Source organism: Protopterus annectens, chromosome 3.part1 (assembly GCF_019279795.1).
Source record: "Protopterus annectens isolate FY-2018-M chromosome 3.part1, PAN1.0, whole genome shotgun sequence".
In the NCBI taxonomy this organism is placed as follows: Eukaryota; Metazoa; Chordata; order Ceratodontiformes; family Protopteridae; genus Protopterus; species Protopterus annectens.
Window position 1 is genome coordinate 1083555135 of NC_056732.1, and position 18356 is coordinate 1083573490.

Sequence of the window (18356 nt, forward strand, 5' to 3'; positions counted from 1 at the left end):
TGTTGGCAACAAAGACCCTGTTATCTGCAAGAAAAATTCTGCAGGCTTTGGGCTTCATGGCATCCTGCATTCTGCTAATTTCATATGCAAGACTGCATATGAGGAAACTACAATGGTATCTAAAAAGTGTTTGAACTCAACATTGCCACAGTCTGGAAACATTAATTACCCTCATTCCTTGCCTGCAACAGGAGTTTTGATGGTGGGCACAGGCCTGTCACCACAACAAGGGACAGCCATTCACCCTACCCACAGTCAGGCAGTCAGTAACAACAGATGCATCAGATTATGCCAGGTGGGCCCACATGACAGGTAAATGTATTCAGGGCACATGGCCCACAAGCCAAATGCATCTTCATATCAATCAAAAAGAGATGCTAGCTGTTCAAAATGCCCTGCAGCTTTCGAGGATCTACTTCATCCAGGACAACTACTGATAAGGACGAACAATACTACAGTTATGTGGTACATAAACAAGCAGGAAGGCACACATTCCTACCCCCTGTGCAGACAAGCCATGACTTTGTGGGACACAGCATTGACTTATCAAGTACACCTGCAAGCACAATTCCTGCCAGGAAAGAAAAATACTCTGGCAGACAAACTAAGCAGAAACCTCACGGATCCCCACGAGTGGAAACTGGATCCACAAGTCTTCAGCATGATAACAAAGAAATGGGGATGCCTAGACATAGATCTGTTTGCCTCCCCTCACAACTGCCAACTACACAGATTCTGCACAAGGACTTATCACAAGCAAGCATGGAAAGTGGATGCTCTATCATTCAGCTGGAAAACCCTAACAGTATATGCCTTCCCTCCTCTACCTCTCCTCCCTAAGGTACTCCTAAAGGTCAGACAAGAGAAGCCAAAAATGATTCTGATTGCTCCAGACTGGCCCCACCAGCACTGGTACCCAATCCTAAAGAGCTTGTCTCAAGGCCCAGCCTGGAAATTGCCTCTAATTCCTCACATACTGACCCAATGAAACAATCAGATCCTGCACAGCCAACTCAGAACCCTAAATCTGGCAGCATGGCGGATAATGTAGCCATTCAGAACACACCTCTCTCTAAAGCAGTGATGGATGTTATTTTGGAGGCCAGGAGACCCAGTACCAGAAAATCTTATGCAGAAAAATGGAAAAGATTCTGTGCTTGGAACCAGGCACAAGGAATTGACACGTTCGTACCAAGTATTCCTCAGATTTTACAATACCTAACTGAGATGCTGGACAAAGGCCTATCTTTTTCATCAATTAAAATCCATGCCTCTGCTATTTCAGCTCATTACAATAAGGAACCACCTATTTTTTCATATCCGTTGCTAAGGCAGTACCTCAGAGGGGCCAAAAACATAAGACCCCCAAGGAGAGCACCAATACCTGCATGGGGCCTCAATTATGTCTTGGAAAAACTCACACTGCTGCCTTTTGAGCCAACCAATACAGCTGAAATAAAGTTCTTATCTTGGAAAACAGCTCTGCTCCTAGCAATAACCTTGGCAAGACGAGTCTCGGAGTTACAAGCACTCATGGCTGTGGAACCTTTTATCATTTTCAATCCAGATAGGGTTTCTCTGCGGACGAACCCAATATTTATGCCTAAAGTAGTGTCCAGTGTGGCCCTTAACTAAACCATTAATTTGCCTACTTTTTATCCAAACCCACAGAATAAGGGTGAGAGACTCCTGCATTCTTTAGACATACACAGAAAGCTACGCTTCTACTTGGACAGAACTAAAGCTTTCAGAAAGACTGAGCAACTCTTAGTGGCATATGCTGCAGGATCACAAGGAAAGGCTATCTCAAAGCAGACTATTTCAAAATGGATAGGCCACTGCATTTGTTTCTGCTATTCACAACATGACAAATCAGTGCCTAAGGGCATTAGGTCACATTCAACCAGAGCAGCAGCCACTTCAGCAGCCTTCCTCAGAGGAGTACCAACCAAAGACATTTTAGAGGCTGCAACCTGGAGTTCAGTGCACACTTTTCCAAGTACTACCACTTACCTATCTACTCTAAATCCAGAGCAGGCTTTGCCACTGCAGGGCATAATAGCCTCTTCTAATCCAGTTTAGACCCAGCCACCCAACCTCAGGTGTGGGATTCAACCCAAGTGTAATGACTGCAACAGTGAAACACGATGAACATAGTACAGTTGTGTACCTACCATAAATGTAGATGTTCAAGTGTATTCACTGTTGCAGTCCAGGTTACCCACCCACCATCCCCCTTTCTTTGCTGAGACTTATCTGTACTTCTCTATCCTATACAACCTATGTGGTGTATTTGCTTGTAGATTAAGGTATTGTTTATTTTAGTGTATGTTTTTTATAAGCAATGTGTATTGCCTACCTTCTTGGGGGCACCTGACATCTGGGGCAAGAAAAACTGAAGAAAATGGCGTCGGCTGCATCTTTTATACCCCTGGTGCACTGACGTCAGGGAAGAGGCGACAGCAACCAATGCCGGACCTAGACTTTGGAATTCAGGCCGAGTGCGGGTAGCCTGCCAGCAGGATAACCCAAGTGTAATGACTGCAACAGTGAATACACTCGAACATCTACATTTATGGTAGGTACACAACTGTACTTTTCTGGTTCCCAAGAAGGGGGCGTTGTGGAGGCCCATTCCAGACATTTCCTATCTCTACACCTTTCTCAAGGTTCCTTCCTTTAAGATGTTGTCTCTTCAGATCGTTTTCCCTCTTTTGCTTCCCCAGGTTTTTTTTTTTTTGGTTTCCCTGGATTAGAAGGACACTTACTTGCATATTTATTATTCATCCTCTCTTTGGGGAAATTTTTACATTTCCCTGTTTCATTCCGTCATTAACAGTTCTCTTCTTTGCCTTTTGGTCTTTCTGTATCTCTGAGTTTTTACCAAATGTTTGTCCCTTATGGTAGTTTTCTGCAGATTTCAAGTAATCCAAATATTCCCTTATCTGGACAATCTTCTGATTCAAGCTACTTCTCAGCAGCTCCTGCTTCTCTGTGTTTCTCCTGTGCAGTGGGGGATTCATTCTGAATCTCAAAAACTCTTTGTTGTCTGTTTGTCAGGACCAAGTTTTTTTTACTTGCAGGACTCAGACCATTCCAGTTTTGGAATCTGCTTATTTTCCAGTTCTTCTTGGAAGTGAATTTCTCTGATCCCTGGGGTTCATGACATCCACCATTCCCATGGTTCCTTTTGCCAAACCACATGAGGAAATTTCACTTGTATCTCAAGACTGTTTGTCTCCAGCACAGCCACGCCCTGGAGTTTCCAATCCTTCTTTTACCCTGTTTGAAACTCGAGCTCCACTGGTGAATTCAGCAGATCTGCCTAAATCCAGGTCTGCGTTTTCAGGTTCCTCTTCCTACTCATGAAAGCCACATAACTATGGGCTAGGCTTATAAATGCCCTTGGGCAGATAGCCTAGTATGAACCTATGAACCTATGAGTTGTACACAGATACTTCCAATTGAGGTTGCAGAGCTTCCTTCAACAACCTGAACGTTCAGGGTGTTTTATCCCCTTAACAAATGTCTGACCTCATCAGTATCTAAGCTCTAATCCAAGCTGTTCAGCCTTTCCCTCTCTTTGGATTCCAGGTTCTCTAAAGGGGTTTTACAGGCAGTAATACAGTCATGTGGCAGATCAACAAGCAGAGGAACGCAAAATCTTACCTTGTTTGCAGGCTGACTCTTCAGGCTTAGGATTTTGCAACCCACCATCACTTGTGTTTTTTAGGCAATGTACATCCCTTTAGAGCAAAATCTAGGTGGCAGATTCTCTGAGCAAGTCCAGGACACATCCTCATGAATAGATACTTCACAGAGAGGTGTTTCTGGACATTGTCCATCAGTGGAGTGACCCTTAAGTAGATATTTTTGCCTCCCCTCTGAACAGACAACTTCCTCAGTTCTGTTCCAGAGTTCAAAGTCCACTGGGTTGGAAAGTGGATGCCATTTCTTTTTCTTGGAAGGGGATGTTCCTGCATGTTTTTTCTCCTCTTCCTGTAATTCCCAGAGTCTTGCACATGATCATGGGGGGCACACCCAAAATTTTGCTAGAGACTCCCTTTTGTCCTAGACAGTACTTCTTCCCTCTTCTCTTCTCTTCTGGCCTGGGGCAATCATCACAAGTTACCTCGCATGATGGATCTTCTCGCACAAGACAAGGGGTCTTACATTTCACCCTTACTTGTCTACACTTCAACTGACAATTTGGATGATAGGATTTTGATTCCTTTCAGGCACCATTTTTCTGAGGACATGCTTCAGGTTTTTCAGCAGGCCAGAAAACCCGCTGCTAAAAAATCATATATGGCTAAATGGAATATATCTTCTATTTGGTGTCTCAAGCATGACCAGGACCCTTTTTCCTTGGGGGTCCCTATGGTTCTTTCTTATTTGTGTGAATTGCGCATTACTGGTTTGGCATATTCTTCTGTAAAAGTTAATTTGTTAGCTATTTTTGCTTGTCTGCCTTATATTCCACCTTTGGCTTCTAGTTTTGAAGTCAAACTTCCTTAAGGGAATCTTTCATATCAGGTCCCCAAGAAAGCCTATTCCTCCTCCTTGGGACCTTACTGTTGAGCTTGAATAATAGACTCAATCCCCTTTTGAGCCTGTTTTATCGTCTTCCCTGTGACTTTGTATTTGGAAGACTATATTGTTGGTGGCTATTACTTCTGCCAAGAGAGTTTTTGTAAGTTCTCTTGGTGGTTCTTCCTCTTTTTTTTTTTTTTTCACAAAGACAGGGTGCCTCTTTGTACTTTTGGTTCTTTTATGCCCAAGGTGGTAAATGATTTGTTCTTGAATCAGTCTGTTCATCATCCCTCATTTTTTCTTTCTCTACAATCTGCTAGTGATAAGGTACTATACACCTTGGATGCACATAGACAACTCCGGTATTACTTGAACAAGACAAAATGGATCCAGAAATTCTGAGCAACTTTTTATTTCCTTTCATGCCAGGAAATTGGGTTTTGCAGTGTCTAAGCAAGTCATCTCCTCCTGGATCTCTAAGGCCATCTCCTTTTGTTATACTTTTCAGGGCAAGCAGCTTTCCTCTTCGGTCCTACTCATTCTACTAGGGCAGTAGCTTCTTCTGGTACTTTCTTCCAAAGGTTTGGATACTAGATCCATCTTGGAAGCTATTACTTGATCTTCTGTCTACATTTTAGGAAACATTACAAGTTGGATGTCATTTCCAGGGTCAGGGCAGGATTTGCCAGAACTATCCCTCATGGGTTGTTCTGCCTTCCTACTCCCATATTTTACAATAGCTTTTGTACTCTCCCAAGGACAATGAATACTGGAGCAGTGGTAAGGAAGGACATAGTACAAATGTGTAAGATCTTACCATAACAGTAGATATTCTACCTCTGACTGTTGCACTATTTGGTCCCTCCTTCCTTCCTCCTTTTAATTTTTCTGGTGCCCTGTTGCTAGCAGAGGGGTTTTCTCTTACACCCCTATCTCCTTCTGTTTCCCTTCTTGGATGGGCATGCTGTTGCTTCTCTAGGGTTGCTCTGGTTCTCCTGGGGCACTTCAGTTCTGAGGATTAGTTGTCCATACATCACATGTGTACCTTATGCGAGTGCATACATCTTACATACAGCACAGGGAAGATGTAAAGGCTTTGGTATGCCTGCCAGATGTTGGGCTATCCTTGGCAAGAGATCCCAAGTATAAAGAATACTGCAAAAGTGAGAAGTAGGGCATCTACTTTTTTGGTAAAATCTTACACAACTGTACTATTATGCTCTTCAGATTAATTTAGGTGACTTTGGGCAAAAACAGGTGTCTTCTTTGTTCTGTGTGGTCTCAGAATTCATTGCATCACTAATCAAAATTACTCTACAGCCTAAAGCGCAATTTGAATTAACCTGAGTATACAAATAATAAAGCTGAATGGTGTGTGGAGAATGGTAGAGACCATGGGCCGGATTCACGAAGGCTTGTACGGAGTCTAAGAGTAGTGTAAGACTCCATGCAGCCTTCGCGATCCAGGAACAGCCCAAAGTCCGTGTAAGAGACAAGCTAAAACGTCTCTTACACGGAGTGGGATGGATAATCACCTCACTTGCAGCCGAATAGCATGCAAATGAGGATGATTAGCGATCCAGGAAGCCCAGACCAGCCCGTGTAAGAGCCGTTTTAGCTGCAGAAATGTACTCAGTTGACAACTGAGTACGTTTCTGCAAAAAACGCAATGGAGCCATGTCAGCTCCAAATAAAGGGTGCATATGTGTTAGGCAGCATGCCAATGACCAAATATGTGGCCATTGCCAAGGTAACCTGATGCAAAAATATTAAAAATATAAAGTTTTTTTAAACCCAGCGCAGCCCCGCCCAAACGGACTTCGCTGTATAAAACATAAAAACGAAGGTTATAAACCCACAAATGTGGGTTTTATGCAATACATGGAATTTCAATGCAAGGACCAGCAGACCAAAAACAACATGGCCACTGTGTAGTGGTTGCTAAGGGGGAAGCTGAGTCTAAGAGATGTAACTAAGCATTAGTAGGCAATCTGATGCAAATGAGTGTTAGGATACTGAATTCCACTGTCACATAGCAAATGAGCACATTCTGAGTAGTGTAAGAGTTACAGAAGGGAGAGGAACAGAGTAGGAGATAGGTGACATCACAGGGGGGAATGGTAGAAAGAAATGCAGTTCATTGGAGGTCAGAGTTACATGACAGATGTCAGACAGATATCATGGAAAGAGGTGTGCCACTAGATAAGCATGAGAAAGTCAAGAAATGGAAGGTGTACACTGTTGCCTACACCAAAGTTTCTTGCTGGGCGTGCATGCGCACGTGTGAGCGCCATGAAGCGTGAGTAAGACAGTGTGTGCGCGTGTAAGGCAGACTGAGCATGTGGGAGCGTGTTGGTAGCTGTTGAACACTGTTTGCGCGGGTGTGCATGTGGGTAGGGCAGACTCAGCATGTAGAAGCCTGTTGGCAGAGCTGTAACACTGTTTGAGTTGGTGTGTGCGCGTTTTGACCCGAATAAGACGATTCTGAGCCGTGTAAGCATGTGTGCGTGCGTGTAAGCCACTGTGAGCGTGTTTCTGCTGGTATACACGCTGCTCCCCCCTGAGGAAACAGAAAGGAAAAAGGAAGCAACATAATTAGTAGGAAGCTACCAGGGAATACTGCTGGAGCTAGCAGGTGAAAACAATTAGAAGCAGGCAATTACACAGGCAGAATAGTAGATCAGCCCAACACTTACAAATCTGCAAACAGCAGTGCAAGATGTTTCTCTCAAGAGACACTGCAAGACAGGAGTAAGCTATTAGAAGTGAAAACTGAAAAAGCTGAACTCAGAGCAGAAATGTTAGGGGCTGCCATAGCTGTCATAATGAGACATAGGCAACTTGCTGAGGGTGGTGACAATGCAGATGGTGCCAGACAACCCACAGTGAGGAGACGGAGAAGAGTGTACAGGCCCAGGGTCACCTACCACGGGTTACATGAGCTGGAGATAGTAGAGCGCTATAGAGTGGACAAAGACCTCCTGCAGCAAATAGTGGAGCTGTGCAGGCCACGCCTCACACACAGAACCAACAGAGGGGAACCCATCCCAGTGGAAACCAAGGTATGTGTTGGCCTAAGAATACTAGCAACAGGTACCTTCCAGAGACCAACTGGTGATATGATGGGGATATCACAGGCATCAGCCTCCAGGGTACTGCACCAGTTTCTGGATGCCATGTCAGCACATGTCGGTGATCATGTATATTTCCCCAATGCCCGTGAGGTATTGGCCAGCAATATGTGTCTCTTCCAGCAAATAGCGGAATACCCTGAGGTAGTGGGTGCAATAGACTGCACGCACATACGCATCAAAGCACCAGCCGGTGAGCGGGGTAGGGCATACATTAACCGCAAGGGCTTCCCCTCCATCAACTGCCAGGTTGTGTGTGATGCCCAGGGCATAATAATGAATGTGTGTGCTGGCTGCCCTGGGAGCTACCATGATTCCCACATCTGGCATTTGACACAGCTGTACCAGACATTTGCCAATGGGGACATCCCGCACAGACACCTAGTGGGGGATGCAGGTTATGCACTAGAGTCGTGGCTGATGACACCCATCAGAAACACACACACACCTGAACAGGAACGCCATAATGAGGCACACGCACAAACACGTAATGTAATAGAGCGTGTGTTTGGGCTGCTCAAGTCACGGTTCCGGTGTCTGGACACATCTGGTGGAGCCTTGCAGTACACACCAACTACATGTACCCAAATTGTCATGGTATGTGCTATGCTACATAATATGATCTTGCGAAAACAGCTGCAGCAGGACCAGCATAGGGCCGGGCCAAACAGCCCCCCACCATTGCCAAGGCCATCACAGGCAGAGCGTGACTCGGAGGAGGAACAACCTGAGCCTGCCCCAGTAGGCAGAAGGAGGCATGCCCAGTATGCCCTGGCCTTGGCAAAGAGGCAACGCATAGCACATACACTGGCTCAGTAGGAACCCTGGGAATGATACCCCTCTGACTCACTCAGATAATAACAGGGATGCCTAAAATGACATGACCTGCTCACAAACATGTACAGGGAGTGTAATATGTGCATCCGACAGAGGCAGCCCTGCAGCACCACCTGAGGCATGAATGCCATGTGTTAAGTAATGTAACACCATGTACTATATGCACAACTGAGGACCCTGACTAACATCCTACCCTCACCAAGCATCATGCCACAATATGACAATGAGATGATCAAGTGCAATAATTGACTGAAGTATCGCAGTTAATCAAAGGGGATCCAATGTGTGCCAGCCTGGGATGACATGCTGAGCATTACATGATGCTCCACCTGCTAGGACTGGCGTGCACCTATCAGTGCAGGCCATATGGATACTGGCAAAGGCTGTTGTTACCCACAACGTGCCCTGAATAGGTAAGGCTCAAAACACAAACCTACCTCCATGGGTATCAGAAGGGATAAGAATAAGATAAGGGATAAGTCGAAACAGCAAGATGCATGCAGTCTAAACTCACCCAGTATGGAGAATGTTGATATCTGTGCTGTAACAGAAAACTGAGGCAAGGCTCACAACAGCACCCTAACACTACCAGGTTACACCTCATACTGTGCTGTACAGCCTCAAAACATGGAACAAGCTACAAAAGGAAGGTGACTAGCAATAATTGTCAAGGATAACCACACCCCCATGTTGGTACCTCAACAAGAAGCAGCATGGACTAGCCATGGTCAAGTAACAGTGGCTAAAACTGCCCCCCAGTTTATAGTCTGCTACATACTACTGTCCCAACACCAGGAACTGCACCTGACCTATGCTGGAATACATGAATATATCAAGTCCTCCAAACCACATTATATTGGGTGACTGAAAATACCCAGACATAGACTGGGAGCATTATACTAGATCCAACACTGTAGGACAAAAGTTCATAGAATCCATAAACCAAAATGCCCGGGAACAACGTACCACTCCCACAAGAGGGGTAAGCATACTGGATGTGATAATCAGCAACATGGGTACTGGATGGCAAGACGAGAAGTGTATTGCTCACTGGTAAAACCAGACCATAGAGTAATCACACTGGATATACAAATCCTGACCACAGTCCCTGGCCAGAAAACCACAGTGGAAAACATGTGTAAAGCAATATTTCCACTCCTCCAAACTGATGTGGAATCCATTAAAGGTCCTGTGCAGGTGCAAAATATGGGACACACCTCAGAACCTGTAATACAGCCATTCCATGAACACTGCCAGGAATGCTTGGATTATGCAATCCTAAATTAAAACAAGACACAATGCCATACACGCAGGCATCTGGCATGGTGGACACCAGCCATAACCAAACCATGCAAGAGAATGAGGAAGCTACTACATGATAGAGCAAACATAAACAATGAAGTAATAATAAAAAAGGATCGCTTGTAGGGAGTTAATGCTCCATTGTGTAAGCCCAAATAAGTACAAAATAAAAACAAGACCACAGAGCAAAGCAATGAAGGGGCTCAAAACGCTCACACAAAGTCCCATATAATACAGAGCAGCAGTCCTGTAGGCAAAAAATACTCCAACGTTGTAGAAAATGTATAAAATGCAGAAGTTTATTGTAGAACAGGGTATCGCTTTCGCTAAATAGCTTCTTCAGCCCTTCACAGCCCTTCTACAACGTTGGAGTATTTTTTGCCTACAGGACTGCTGCTCTGTATTATATGGGACTTTGTGTGAGCGTTTTGAGCCCCTTCATTGCTTTGCTCTGTGGTCTTGTTTTTATTTTATAAACAATGAAGTAATCACTGATCAGTAGTATGGCAATAAAATATGTCCACACATACAATCCACTAAGGCCAGCCACAACAAGTTGAATCTGTGAATCTTGAGGCAATGTTACACCTGCCCCAAGTACACAGACAACCCCCAACTCCCCCCAAGAAATTCAAATATGTGTGAGAGATGCAACCATCTATTCAAACTGGAGGCTGAGCTCCCTCAACTCAGTACTCCCAAAACTAGTCAGGAGGAGAAGATAACCACACACACACCACAAACACAGTCCCACATAGACCTATCACAACTGCAAACCAAAGACATAAACACAGAAAAACATTCCCGGAGGCACAAATTACAAACACAGCACACCAACAGAGGCCTCTAAAGCAGACACCCAATCAAACAACTTCCAAACATAGCACATGCAACACATAGTACACAAAGCTAGTGTGCCAAACAGTCACAGGCCAGAAGGAGAAACAACATGCCTGATACAGTTGTAATAGGTGACTCCATAGTGAGACACACTGCTGTCCCGCACACCAGACTGAACAAGGGAAAGGGTACAGTAAGCTGCCTGTATGCTGCCACAATACGCAACATAACACAAGTATGCAGGTCACCCCAAAGCAAGTAGAAATATGATGCAGTCATAGTCCATGCTGGTGTGAATGACCTGAGATGTACCTCCCTAAACTACATGAAAAGAGACATAGATGAGCTCTCTGATTATGTAGTCCAGGTTGGTATGACAATCACCATTTGCAGCATCCTACCCTTACCAAGAATAATGCCACAGTAGAAACACGGAATGATCAGTCATAGCAAGTGGCACACTTACTGGTGTCATTCCAAGGGGATCCAATGTCTGTCTGCTTGGGATGTCATGCTTGACAAGCCACGCAGCTGTTCCTGGGATGGCTTGCACCTGTTACCCCTGGGTGTCTGGATATTGGATAAGGCTTTTGCCACCTCCATAGAGCCTTTTGTAGGCAAGGCTGAAAAGACCTAACCCACCATCCTAGAAAACATAAGTGGAAAGAAACATAAGGGTAATGCTGACCAATGCCAGATGTGTAAACCCCAATATGCATGCTCCCGAGGCCATCCCCAGTATGGAGAACATCGATGTCTGTGCAGTGACAGAAACCTGCTGCAAGCCTCCTGACAGCACACCAGCACTACCAGGTTATACCACATATCATGTGTCATGGCCCCAAAACCTGGAACGAAACATAAAAGGAGGGTGAGTATCCATATTCAGCACAGACACCCATACGTCCAGGTAACTGACAATGCACAAGGCATTGGAGTCCATCCATGTGCAACTAACTGCAGGCAAGACTGCTGTACAGTCTGTAGCATGCTACAGGCCACACTCTCACACACAGGAACCCCACCCAGCCATCCTGAAGAAACTGGACAGTATGAATGTCCCACCAAATACCAAACAAGGTACCCCAAATTACCACACAGGTGGTAAACCATTATGTATGGAAGGAGTAATCAGGGACCTAGGAACACAAGTGGACAGTAACCTGTTATGTGACACTCACATTGCCAATGTGGCTAGGAAGACTGTCTACACTGGACACCGTATCATGAAAGGATTCACATCTACGTCAACAGAGGTCATTGTGCCCCTATACTGTTCTCTTATCACACCCATAATCTAGTACAATGCCTCATATGGGATGTACCTTACCTGACACCTGCAGCAGTTAGAAAGACCTCAAAGGTACCTCACCAAGAGGATAAAGGGTCTCAAATATATGTCATATGGTGCCTGGCTGTAGACACCCCAGCTGAATGCAGTCACATACTGCCTACACAGAGGCATTGCATGCCTGTTGTACAAGGCCATGCCCAACACAGGAGTAATGGACATGCTCCACCCCAGAAAACTCAAAGCCATCGGAGCTGTGAGAGTGAGAGATGTCAACCTCAACAAATAATGAAATAGGATGTGCTGGTGGGACAGATACATAATCCAGAGGCTCCCCACACCCTGGACCAGAATCCCACTCCATGTTAGGCAGAGCCCTCACTGACACTCTTCAACAGGAATCTTGCCAAGTGGATGGATGATTGTAGAGTTACACTGGGGGTCTTCACTGTGTCATGTCCAGACAGAGGCACAGCAAAGCAAATCATAAATGGCTATAATATTCACATAGCAAGGGGTGGCAAAAGCCACACACACTCTGGCTAGGCTAACAAATGCCCTAGGGTGGATAGCCTAGTATGAACCTATGAACCTATGAAGATACAAATTGTACAGGACACTAAGGGTAATCCCAAGGCTTTCACAACTGATGGTAGGAACCGTGTTGGGAATTCACAGATATGCTCTGAATCACACAAATATCACAAACAACATACCAAACACACACACATATTGCCAACATACATCCTCACAGGTGCAATGCAACCCCCCCCCCCCACAGAATGCAAAATATCTATCCCAGCAGACTGCTGGCCCCCTGACATTGCAGATGCTGAGGTAACAGCCAGCATCTACAAAGCAAAACACACAGCAGCAATGGTATGAGCTGGTGTCCTGGGCTGAGTCCAACATGGACTCCAAGACGAATGGAATGCCAAATCACACTACTGCTCAATGTCAGCCTTACCACAGGATATGTACCCAAAGAGCAGTGTACAACAACAGTGGTCCTTCTCAACAAAGGTGTTGCCTGAATGGATACTGAAAACTACCACCCCAGAATCCTGAGAAGCTCAGTCTGCACAGCTATGGAAAGGATCAGCATGTACCGCAGACATAAAGATATTGGGGACCTACTGACACCGGACCCTACCCAGTGTGGCTTTCCTAAGTGCAGATCCTGCCCCTAAACATGTTTGACTCAATTGAAACAGTCATTAAGGTCATTGATGAGGGCATTGTGGTCCACACAGCGTAGCTGGACCTTGCAAAGGCTTCTATACAGTACCCCACATGTTCATTATAGATAAGCTCACCAGCTTAAATATAAACCCCTATGTCAGTAGAGGGGTTGCAAACCAGACCAAGGACAGAACAGACATGGTCAGACATGCTGCAGCCATGTTAGACTACAAACCAGATATAACTGGCATCCCACAAGGCTTGGTCCTGGGATCTCCCTCATCTGGTATATATGTCCCATAGGTACAGGCCAACATGGAAGGACTGTGTCTGAACATGTTTGCAGAGGACTACAAGCTGCTCACCATATATGATCCACCAGCTGACACAAGCATCCCACAAAAGGGCCACATAGAAACAGACAACTGGTGCCATAGCCATGTCAGCAAGCTAATTGCAGAAAAGTGTATAGTCAACCCCCGTGGATATACAGTAAGTGCCCACCAATTACCACATAGGTGTTAACCCATTACGTACTTAACATGTAATGAGAGACCTGGGGACACAAGGTGATAGATATCCTGCATTGGACAAACATGTGCTGTAGTGTTTACAGAAACATACCATATACCCACCTAATCATGAAGGTTGTCAGATCTAGATAAGGGGAGGTCATTGTGGCTCTGCAGTCATCCTTCATCAGCGTTACAATTGACTACAATAGCCCCTGTGGGATGTACCTCAGCAGACACCTCCATCAACCGTAAAGTCCCCAACAGTACCTCACCAGGAGTATCAAGAAGCTTGCACAGATGCCATGTGTTGCCTGTGTTGCTGGTAACAATAAACATGCTGCACCTTGTACAATCTGAATGGCAGTGAGCTATGCACATGAGAGACATGAACCCCAGCACTGACTTACATAGGACAAGCTGTACTGCATGATCCATAACACAGAAGCCACCCCCACTCATGAGTAAACTCCCAGTACAGGCTACCTATAGAGTCACTTATCGATTTTCCTCAATAGGAATCTTGATGAGTGGATGGGAGATGGTAGCTTTATCCTGGGTATCACTGTCATGTCACAGGTAGACAGAGGCACAGTATACTAACCATGACATATGTCATGGCAAACTCCACTTACAATGTGTGTCGAAGGACAAGCACACTCTCCGACTAGCATTAGAAATGGACCAGGGCACATCGCTAGTGTTTGCAAATGTACACCTATGTTGTGGAATACACTACCAATGTTGGACAAGCCTGGTTTAAGTAGTTCATATCTGAACATAATGCAACATGGTCAGATGTACACAACTGGCCCCTAACCAGGCTGTTGTGCTCACTATGGAAATGTAAAGCAGTGATAGCACTAAAGCCCAGGATACTGTCCACCACAGTCAAAGTACTGAACCAGTACACTATACAGTACTACAGTGTTAGGTCAGTGTGAAAGGATGTTGACAACTGTATGCAAAGTATCCCATGCAAACCCTGCAGGCACAGTATAATCCTGTTGTGTTCACACACAAAGCAGTTGTATAGTAACTACACAACATGACACACAACACACAACCATAAACGGGAGATATTTGTTGAAGTTCACACTCATCCACAAATGTGGTGGGCTGCAGAGTTCAACATATGGAATGCTCACACTGGGCATGCTCACACACTTTGATAAATGAGACATATGTCAGACAACAGGCCATGGGAAGGCTGAACTGGGCATGCTCACACACTTAGGCCAAATCTCAGTTTAGCAGTTGGCCACACATAGCTGGTATTTTTACGTGTTATTCCAGGAACCAACCACATTACAGCAGTCTGCCCAGTGCACACAGTTAAATGACAGAGACATACATGATATAGTGGATCCCTCCCATATGCAAACATCTTCCACAGATACACAAGTTGTTCATACAAACAGGGAATGCTATGGCAATAAAGACGTGCAAACAGTCTATCAGCAACAAATAATGTGCATTTGACAGTTAAACATATGGGTGTAGAGGTCAACACTAGGCTGTTTGCTCTAGGGAATGACAGCTTAGCCAGAGTGTTCTTGGCGTCTGCCTCCCCACAGGATGCACATTCCCCTTTCTAAACACCAATGATGTCAGCACCCTATAAGTACAGCAGGAGAAAAGAAACCTCCCAGTAATGCGAATAGCGCGCTCCGCTAATGCGTCCGTCTCAAGTGTCATAACATAGTTAGGTAGGGGTTTGAATCCTGCAAATGGCAGGTGTGTGTGTTTGGCTGAGGGGGGTTAGTGTGTGTGCAATTGTGTGTGAGGGTAATGTCCCTTTTGGCAACTAGGAGAACAGACTACAGGATGCACATTCCCCTTTCTAAACACTGATGATGTCAGCACTCTATAAGTATAGCAGGAGAAAGGAAACCTCCCAGTAATGCGAATAGCGCGCTCTGCTAATGCGTCCATCTCAAGTGTCATAACATAGTTAGGTAGGGGTTTGAATCCTGCAAATGGCAAGTGTGTGTGTTTGGCTGAGGGGGGTTAGTGTGTGTGCAATTGTGTGTGAGGGAAATGTTCCTTTTGGCAACTAGGAGAACAGACTACAGGATGCACATTCCCCTTTCTAAACACTGATGATGTCAGCACTCTATAAGTATAGCAGGAGAAGGGAAACCTCCCAGTAATGCGAATAGCGCGCTCCGCTAATGCGTCCTTCTCAAGTGTCATAACATAGTTAGGTAGGGGTTTGAATCCTGCAAATGGCAAGTGTGTGTTTGGCTGAGGGGGGTTAGTGTGTGTGCAATTGTGTGTGAGGGAAATGTCCCTTTTGGCAACTAGGAGAACAGACTACAGGATGCACATTCCCCTTTCTAAACACTGATGATGTCAGCACTCTATAAGTATAGCAGGAGAAGGGAAACCTCCCAGTAATGTGAATAGCGCGCTCTGCTAATGCGTCCGTCTCAAGTGTCATAACATAGTTAGGTAGTGGTTTGAATCCTGCAAATGGCAAGTGTGTGTGTTTGGCTGAGGGGGGTAATTGTGTGTGAGGGAAATGTCCCTTTTGGCAACTAGGAGAACAGACTACAGGATGCACATTCCCCTTTCTAAACACTGATGATGTCAGCACCCTATAAGTACAGCAAGAGAAAGGAAACCTCCCAGTAATGTGAATAGTGCGCTCCGCTAATGCATCCGTCTCGAGTGTCATAACATAGTTAGGTAGGGGTTTGAATCCTGCAAATGGCAAGTGTGTGTGTTTGGCTGAGGGGGGTAGTGTGTGTGCAATTGTGTGTGAGGGAAATGTCCCTTTTGGCAACTAGGAGAATAGACTACAGGATGCACATTCCCCTTTCTAAACACTGATGATGTCAGCACCCTATAAGTACAGCAAGAGAAGGGAAACCTCCCAGTAATGCGAATAGCGCGCTCTGCTAATGCGTCTGTCTCGAGTGTCATAACATAGTTAGGGGCAAATGGCAAGTGTGTGTGTTTGGCTGAGGGGGCTTAGTGTGTGTGTGAGGGAAATGTCCCTTTTGGCAACTAGGAGAACAGACTACAGGATGCACATTCCCCTTTCTAAACACTGATGATGTCAGCACCCTACAAGTACAGCAGGAGAAGGTATGTGGCATGGACAATGACTGAGTCATATGTGTCCATGCCTCTGACTGACCTGTATGCTTGTGTTATGTGGTGGACCATAGTGCCCTACAGGCACATCACTGTGACCTTCACCTTGTCCAGCCTGGTGAGCGTGACCATACTGTACCGGACAATAAAGGTAGCTAACACAACTGTGGCAGGTGTGTTGTCTAGCTGTACAGGCTGTGACTGGCACACAGGATTTGTGTGCTATGTGTTATGTGTGATGTGTTCAGGCATAACGTATGCTTGTGTGCCGCTCAGGCAGGATGCTATTCTAAGGCTCCACGAATGGCCCAGTGTGTTCACGTGCTTGTATTGCTGTCAGTGTAGGTCTACATCAGACTGGTATTGTAGTCACTGTAGTATTGCATGCCACCTGACAGGTTATGCCAGTACTGGGTTCAGAGTGCTTAGTCCCCAGTTTGGCTATGTGGTTCCATCTCATACATGTGTTGTACGTCCATGTGTAGGGGAGAGGGTTGACTGTGTACATGTGGCAGCTGTGACATTGCCACATGACCCACATATTCCACAACTGTAGCATAGAGGTGACTGACAACTGACCTTTGAACATGCTACCATAGTATTGTGATTGCCATGGTGATTAACAGCACATAAGGCTAATGGGGAACAAGGTACATAGGTTCATAGGTTCATAGGTTCATAGCGTCATACTAGGCAATCTGCCCTAGGGCATGTAAGAACCTAGCCAGAATGTGTTTGGCTGTCGCCATCCAATGTAAATATATCTTGCCATGCCCTTTTCCAAGGTTAGTATACTGTGCCTCTGTCTAACAGTGACACAGAAGTGATACCCGGGGTAAACCTACAATGTCCCATCCACTCATCAAGATTCCTCTTGAAGAGAGTCAATGAGGGACTCTTCTTAACCTGGACTGGGATTTTATTCCAGAGTGAAGTGAGCCTCTGGGTTATGAATCTGTCCCTCCAGCATGTCCTATTTATTGCAGTGCTGAGGCTCAGGTCTCTCAAGTGTGTATCCCGATGGGATTTGGATATTCTCAGGTGCAGCATGCCCATTAATTCCGGGTTCGACATGGTGTTATACATTAGGCACAGATCGCCTCTGAACAGGCGGTATGCCTCTGAGTAGAGCTGGGGTTTATTTAACCGGTCAGCATATGGCATCTGTTTGAGCCCTTTGATCCTCTTGGTGAGGTACTTGTGGGGTCTTTCCAGTTGCTGCATCCCGACAGGGGGATTGTACTCAATTATGGGTCTGATGAGGGATGAGTAAAGAGGCACGATGTCCTCCCCTGATGTAGATGTGAATCCCTTCATGATGGGGTGGGCTATATACAATGTCTTTCTAACCACTTTGGCCACGTGGTTGTCAAATGAGAGATTACTATCAACTTGGTTCCCCAGGTCCCTTATTACTTCTTCGGTACATAATGGAGTACCACCTATGTGTTACTTTGTGGGCACTTTGTTTTTGCCAAAGGGGATGACTATACACACTTTTGCATTCAACTGGAGGCCATGGCTCTGGCACAAGTTGTCTGTTTCTATGATGCCCCTTTGGAAGATGCTTGTGTCGGCTGGAGAGTCGATTATGGTGGCCAGTTTGCAGTCATCTGCATATTTGGT

General features: G+C 45.4%; 1 protein-coding gene across 1 annotated transcript in view; it reads left to right on the forward strand.

The window, feature by feature from the left end:
* The window catches only part of STAU2 (staufen double-stranded RNA binding protein 2), a 3898627-nt gene that overhangs the window by 1451624 nt on the left and 2428647 nt on the right, over positions 1 to 18356 (forward strand). The window lies entirely within an intron of this gene.